The following is an 8095-nucleotide window of genomic DNA, read 5'->3' on the forward strand; positions in this document are numbered from 1 at the left end:
TGACAAAGCGAGCGGCCCTTTTGTCGAGGCCAGCTTGGGGGCACCTCATATGCCAAAAGTGTCAGTAAAGACTATGCAGCCAGGTTCTGTCTCTTAAGCCATATTTTCTATCTCTCTCTGGCACCTCATCTATAAAGTAGGGCTAAGAGAACAACCTACCTGACTGAGAGGAGGTGATAGGATTAAATGAGGTAATATTATAAAAATAAATGGTGTCTGGCATGTACTAAGTGCTTTGTAAATGCTAACACAAGTAAGTGGGATTCATTTGTTCCAGTGTCAGAGTTGACCATGGATTTTGGATCCCAATAACATGACTCAGGGATATGAGATGCATGGCCACAGGCATGTAGAAGGTTATACCCAATCATGCTCCCTCAGGGCCACAGGAGACTGTCACAGGGCCACAGGAGACGAGCAGCAGAAACACTGCTGTCTTCACATCACACTCAGAAAGACTAAGGTCAAAGGGATAAAGGAAATAACTTGCTCAAAATTACTAGGTGCATTCCCGATAGAACATCCCCATTGTCTCAGTGTGTGGGTGCACACCTCGTGGTCCTGAGTTACTTGCTCGTGCTCTCTCTCCTTCTGCTCCTGATTTGGACCTTGAGATTTCTGTCCGGTGCTCCAATGTGAGTCTCTGTCTCTGTCTCCTTTCGTTGCCTGATGAAGGTTAATATTCAGGAGGATGCCTATATGTTTTTCTTTGGGTTCTCTTTATTTAGCTTCTCTAGGACCACTAATTAAAGGCCAGCTGGCCTGGGTCTGAAAAAGCATGGGATAAAACTGGACTCTCTGAACATAGCGGACAATGAGGACTACTGAGAACTCAAGAACAATGGCAATGGGTTTCTGATCCTACTGCACGCACTGGCTTTGTGGGAGCCTAGGCAGTTTGGATGCTCAACTTGCTAGACCTGGATGGAGGTAGGGGTTCCTTGGACTTCCCACAGGACAGGGAACCCTGATTGCTTTTTGGGCTGAGGGGGGGGGACTTAATTGGGGGAGGGGAGGGAAATGGGAGGCGGTGGCGGGGAAGAGACAGAAATCTTAAATAAATAAATAAATAAATAAATAAATAAATAAATAAATAAATAATTACTAGGTGCATCTGCAGCCATGAATATGTCCAGGCTTCAGAAGAGGCTTGCTTCTAGTGTCCACCACCATGGTAAAAAGAAGGCCTGGTTGGACGCCAATGAGACCAACGAAATTGCCAATACCAACTTCCGTCAGCAGATCCAGAAGTTGGCCAAAGATGGGCTGATCATCCAGAAGCCTGTGACTGTCCATTCCTGAGCTCAATGCCAGGAAAACACCTTTGCTCAACAGAAGGGCAGGCACATAAACACAGGGAAGAGGAAGGGTGCTGCCAATGCTCCCAGGCCTGAGAAGGTGAGCTGGCTGAGAAGGGATGCAAGTCCTATGTTGGCTTCTCAGAAGATGAATCTGAGATTGACCACCACCTGTATCATAGCTTGTACTTGAAGGTCAAAGGGAATGCATTAAAAAATAATCAGAGTCTCATGGAGCACACCCACAAGCTGAAGGCAGACAGGTCCACAAGAAGCTCCTGGCTGACCAGGCTGAGGCCCACCAGTCTGATACTTAGGAAGCAGGACAGTGCCAAGAGGTGGCACCTCCAGACCAAGAATGAGGAGATCATCAAGACTCTGTCCAAGGAGGAAGAGGTCAGGAAATAAAGCTTCCCTCGTGTCTGTCCACAGTGGCCTGGCTGGGGTCTCACATTGTTGACTGAAGTTTCTGTCCCACCCAGTTCGGGAGTCATTCAGTCCCAAAGAAACACACAGAGGCTTATATTAATTCTAAACTGTTCGGCTTATTATTCAGCCTCATTACTAACTACCTCTTACAACTTAAACCATAATTCTTGTCTATGTTTAGTCACATGGTTTGGTACCTTTTAACAGTGCAGCATTATCATCCTGCTTTCTCTGCATCTGGCTGCTGACTGCATCTCTGCCTTTCCTCTTCCCAGAATTCTCCTAGTCTGGTTGCCCTGCCTATATTCCCTGCCTGGCTACTGGCCAATCAGCATTTTATTAAAATAATACAGGTGACAAATCTTTACAGTGTACAAGAGCATTATCCCACAGCATCACGAGGATCAGTTAACAAAATAAAACAAGCAAAAAAAAAAAAAAAAGCACAAAGTACTATTATTCAAGTGTCAAATGACCTCCATAAGCTCATATGTTTGAACACTTGGTCCCCTCTGGTGGAACTGTTTGAGGTGGTGGTGGACCCTTTAGGAGGTGGAGCCTCATGAGAAGTAGATCATGGGGGGTGGGAGGCGTTTGATGATCTATGGCCTGGCTCTACTTCCTGCTTGTTCTCTGCTTCTTGCCCACCATGCCTTCCCCACATTAATGCTAGATAATGCCCTCTCTGAACTGTGAGCCAGAAAAAGCCCATCCTCCCCTAGGTGGTTTTTGTCAGGGTATTTTAATTTTTCTTTTCTTGTGTAGCAGCAGAAAATTAGCAGAGACCCAAGGATAGCATGAAACCTGGGTCTCTGTGCCATTTGTTTTCCCCATCGACGTCTCCCCTCACATCCACACATCTGAAACTAAGATGCAGGCAATCCTCTCTCTGGCTTCAGGCAGCCATAGAAACAGAGGCACTGTGACCTCTATGGCAGCAATCCTGCACAGAAGGTGGGTGGGAAGATGAGCCGGAGAGAATGAGAAAGTAAGTTGACCGCTGAAGGCCTTGGGGACAGCTGTATGAGTGCACACAGAACACGCAGCAGCCTGACAGAAGCGATGGCACCACAGGCTGGGAGCTCAGGGCACAGCAGGAGAACTGGGAACGAGAAAGCCGCTACAGTTGTGTGTCACTATCTTACAGTCGGCTGGGGTATTTGCTGGATTGAGGGGCACCAGTTGTGTGGGGGAGTGTGGGCAACAGGGAGATTGAGAAAGGCAATGGGAAAGGCCAGACCAGGAGCAGGGTGAGTTATTATCTACTTCCCTTGCTGTGACCAAATACTTGGCAAAAAAAAAAAGCCGTTTAAGGGAGGAAGACTTTCTGGAGCTCCTGTTTTGAAGGGATTTGGTCTATCATGGAGATGTAACTGGCTGCAGCCACCATTGGGAAGCAGAGAGATGAATGGTTACATCCAGCCAGCTTCTGCCTTTTCATTCAGAGTGGGCCTTTCCTCATCAGTTAAACATATCCAGAGATGCCCTTAAAGATATGCCCAGAGGCAGGTTCCCTAGCTGCTTCTAAGTCCCATCAAGATACCATCACAGGGAGAGCTCAGAGGCTGGGACACAAGGTTTGAGCCTGAAGACAGAGGGCCAGCTGTCTAGAAGCTCAAGAAGCATTTACTGATGACATCATTCCTGCTGGGTCTTCCTTTCCGTGTGATGATAAAGCCATGAGTAGGTAAATCTGTCTCTTAGAGTTTATATTTCATCAGCAAGAGCTGATGAACCCTTCTAGCAGGGTAGGGGGGCCATCAGGTAGAAGGACTCACAACAGTACATACTGAGGGGTGATGGGCATCCAGAATGCATGTTTTTCAAAACTCTCTGTGAATTTGCAGGTTTGCAAAGTCTTTCATGCCTCAGTTCACTGAGGAATATAGCAAACAACACATTCAAAGGCTTTCTTTTGTGTGCATGGGGATGTGCACACACAGTGCAAGGGTTTGTGTGTGTTCATGATGTCTTGAGTGTCTTTCTTCAGAAGTTGCCCATCTTGCCTTTTGAGAGTTGGTCTCACACTGGGACCTGGCCTTCAACAATCAGGCTATGCTGGATGTCCAGTGAGAGCCCAGGATCTGTCTGTCTTTGCCTTCCCAGAAATTGAATTCCAAGTTCATACCACCAGGATGGGATTTTTACATGGGTACCAGGGATCAAACTCAGATCCTCATGCTTCTGGGCTAGTACTTTATCCACAGAGCCATTTCCCCAGCCCTGCAGACTCAAATATTTTCAAGTGTTCAAAACCTTTGGGTGTCTTGTTGCATGCCTTTTCCGTTCTCCAACTGAATACATTCAACTCTCAAAACTAAAAATAGTGAGGATCTAGATGTAGTCGCTGAGAAGACAGATCCAAAATAATTGTAGCCACCATTAAGAGAACATTAAAACCTTGCATGACAATATGTGCCTTATCTGTCCAGGCTGATACAGCGGCTATATGGGGTCAGGGTTCTGACTCTTGAATGTCCCACCCTCTCAGGGCCTCAGATGTTCCACCACCACCATTTCCAGATGAAAATGGAAGGAAAGAGGTGGGGGGAGAGAAGGCACAGTTGCTCAGAGAACGTCCTAGAAGAGCTCCCATTGCTGTCCTTGATTCCCATTGGCTAAAACTCAAGAAATGGCCAGGTCTGACTATGAAAAAGTGTACCTTGATAAACACTGATGGCTCTCAAAAAGAGAATGGCTCTTGGGGACAATCAGTTCTCTTTAACAACAAAGGGTTTTGTGCTTTGTCATTGACTTGAAATGCTTTAAGACTTAGCTGGGAGCAGCCATCCTTCTCTGCCTCTCCCCTCTTAGTCCTTCTAAAGACAGTGGAGAGGCTGTGGGCAGAGCTCACACAAAAGCCAGATGCCTGAATTAACCTTCAAGAGGGATAAGTAGGTCTCTTATGGGACTCCTTTTTTCTAAACACAATTACTCTGACTTCGTGGGTAAATAGGTGACTGATGGGAACTGGTGCAGGGCCCAGGGCTGAAATCTGAACTGGATTACTGGCTTTCCTTCACTTTCTGTTTGTCCCCAGATAGGGCCTATAATGTCACAATCTTAGCCCCAAGCTAGAGGGGTAGAGGTTCTGAATTTGACAGCCTCTTACAGGGCTTTGTCTTTTTGGCTCCTGGGTTTGAGTAGCAGCCACTCACTTTCCTGTTGCTGTGATTGAACACTCTAACAAAAATCAACTTAAGGAAGAAAGAAGTCATTGGTTTGTTTGTTTGTTTGTTTTGCTCACAGTTAGCAGCAGGGAAGTCGAGGAAGCAGGATCTTGAAGCAGCTGGCTGCATTGTGCCCACAGTAAGAAGAAAGAGCAATGAATGAATGCTGCTGCCCAGCTCACCTTCTCCACTTTGGACATGACTTTTGCCTATGGAATGGTCCCACCCAAATCAAGATGGGTTTTCCTACTTCAGTTAACATCAAGACTGTCTCCCACAGATACACCCAGCGGTATATCGCTCAGGGAGTCTCTATCTCTCAGGGAATCTACATTCTGTCAAGTTGAAAGTACCCACTTGGCATCACAAGAGCCCTGGCCATGAAGAGTATTGATGTCCTTGCTCCACATCAGGACCACCTGCTTACCATCTGCCCTGCACGTGGTTCTTAGGACTTCCCTCTACTATCCACCCGATCTCTCAACCTTCTTCTCCTTGGGGTGGCCCTCCCTGTTAGCTCTGCCCATCCCCCCACGTCTCTAATCAGCCCTTGACTCCCCTACACCCCCTCCCTTATGAAAACATGCCCCAGGAGCACCACCCCCTAAGGCAGAAAGCCCTCGGCCAGAGCAAACTAACTCCTAAACTGCACAGTGGTTAACTCTATTCAGAACACGATACTTGAGAGGAGTCAGTCTAGCCGCAGCTCCTACTGTCAATCTTCAGATGACAGTCTCAGGGAATCCAGGCACAGCTGTGGGTGTGGGTGTGAATGCCACCACGCATTCCATCTCCCGGGAGCACATGCTGGGCTGGGCATCCAGGTGGGAAGATGTTCTGCATTAACTCGCTCACTCTGGCGGCCTCTCAATAAAAGGAGAAACTTTGCTTGAGGACCCAAGACTCTATTTTACATCTCTTGCTTACTCCTCCTCCTTCCCCAGGTTCAACCCACAACTTGGCAGGCAATGGTTTCATTATTCTCACCACCAGTAAAACTTCCCCCAAGGTTTCCTCCTCCAAGTCATCTTCCCTCCCAAGAACACACCCGTCTCCTTCCTCTTGCACAAAAGGACCCCTTCTCCCTTCCATCTTCACTTCCTTCTTAACATCAGATAACGATCTAATCATCCTTCTCCAAGAAGACCTGCTAGCTTCCCAGCCATTCCCAAATCCTGTCATAAGCCCAGGAAGGACCTCGCAGTTAGGACAAGGAAAGAGCTAGGTTTGAATTAGACTGTGCTTACTGGGCTTGTTTCTGAAGCAAGATGCCTCTTTCCTTAAGGAAAACACCACGGCTTATGTCACCTGCACCATGCATATACCTCATATAAGAGATCAAGAAATACCTGATGGTGGATTATAGTTATTGACAACTTGCAAGTTGATTGCAATTATCTGGGAAAGAATAAATCAGTTTCAGTTTCTGTCTGTGCGTTACAGCTGGTCCCGTGGTAGGCCTCTCAAGCATCTGGGCAGATGATAAATTCTGATGACAATCCAGCTGTTTCCAAATATAAAGCCTCACAGCAAACACTAGCGGTGTGAACTGAATCCTTGACTTTTCATATGAATATTTTAACACCATGTGTGTGCCACTTAAAATCTCTCCTAGAACCCTTGGCCCAGAGAGGCGGTGATTGGCACTCCTCTTCTCCAGCCATTTCCAAATTGAAAACTTTCTGTATCTCCTAATAATTTTCCTCTACCCTTGCCTGCTGCTCCCTTCACAAAAGTGACTGGGAAGAAACAAGCCAACCTTTGCTGTCCTGTTTCCTCCACCTCAGCAGGCACTTTCTGGCATGCGTGCCACCTCCCAGAAAGTTCTGTGAAAGAGGGGGCCGGGCTGGGGAGATGGTTCACTGGGTAACTCACTCACTAACCACTCTCGTTAGTTTCATCCACTAGACAGATTGCAAAATCACCTGGGAGATGAGCTTCCAGGCACGCCTGCAGAGATCATCTTAACTATGTTAATCGGTGGGTAAACACCCAATTTAATGATGAGAAGAACCATATCCTGAGCAGGGAATCCTGGACTGTATAAAACAAAGAAAGCGAGCTGATTGACAGTCAGCACCCAGCCCTTGCTCCTGCTTCTTGACTACCGATGCAACGTCACCAGGTGTCCCAAGCTCCTGCCTGTGACTGCTTTGCCACAGCGGAATGAACCCTTTCTCCCTTTAGCTTCTCCCATTGAAGAGTTTATCACTGCATCTGGAAAAGAAACTAAGGGACTACACAAGTTCTAGGACTTGAGTTTGGGTTTCCAGAACTCAAATAAAGATAGTAGTGCATATCTGTAATGCCAACACTTCTACAAAGAGACAGGAGAGAGAGACAGGAGAATCCCCAGGAGCTCATGGATGACCTAAGTCTGACCCAAGCAGGAGTCAACAGAAGACCCTGACACCTGAGATTGGCCTTTAACCCCCACATGTACAGCCACACCCACACTGTGCTTTGTGTCCAAAGCCGTTGAACTGGGCCTTCCCTTTAACCACAGGCTTCACAGTTTGTCTGGGAAAAAAAAATCAATTTGGAAAGGCATTTGGGGGGGAAAAGCAAATAAAATTTTGTTACTGAATTTTATTTAGAGAAAAAAAATGTAGTACTTTCCATAAAAATGCAATTTGATTATATTGCAATTTCATTTCTAATCTGTATTTCCTATGCCAAAGCATTCTTTAATGGATCCGAAGTGCATAACTGCCAACTCCAGAGTCTGCACAGCCTCCAGAAGCCATGTGGCTCTAATGTCTTCTCCCACAGCTCTGTGCCACTAGCAAGGCCCTGGCAGCCTCTGGAGAGACTGTCCTGTCACCAAGTCAACTGTGGCTAGGGGCTGATTCTCAGCTACCCAAAGCTTAGAACCTGGGGCACCGGCCTTTTGAGTCACTTCTTTGCTCAGCTCTGCATTGTCCCGAGACGGAATGGAGGCTGAGGGCCTGCTGAATTCCTCTTTGGGGCGGCGCGACTTCAGGCACCATCCACTGTGCTGCCATCTGCCTCCGTTGAGATGGGCTCTCTCAAGGATCCTCTTATCTCTGCTTCCCCAGTGCTGGGATTATAAGCATGTGTGTCACCACACACAGCATGTCCCTGTAGGTGCTGGGAATTGAACTCGGGTCCTTAGGCTTATAAGGCAAGCACTTTACCAACTGAACCACCCCACCACCACACACACACACACACACA

General features: G+C 47.2%; 1 pseudogene; it reads left to right on the top strand.

Moving 5' to 3' along the window:
- Positions 1 to 1122: 1122 nt before the first annotated feature.
- LOC101990503 lies at positions 1123 to 1706 on the top strand (annotated as a pseudogene).
- The last annotated feature ends 6389 nt before the right edge of the window (positions 1707 to 8095 follow it).

The sequence above is a fragment of the Microtus ochrogaster genome, chromosome 7, assembly GCF_000317375.1.
Source record: "Microtus ochrogaster isolate Prairie Vole_2 chromosome 7, MicOch1.0, whole genome shotgun sequence".
NCBI classification, from domain to species: domain Eukaryota; kingdom Metazoa; phylum Chordata; class Mammalia; order Rodentia; family Cricetidae; genus Microtus; species Microtus ochrogaster.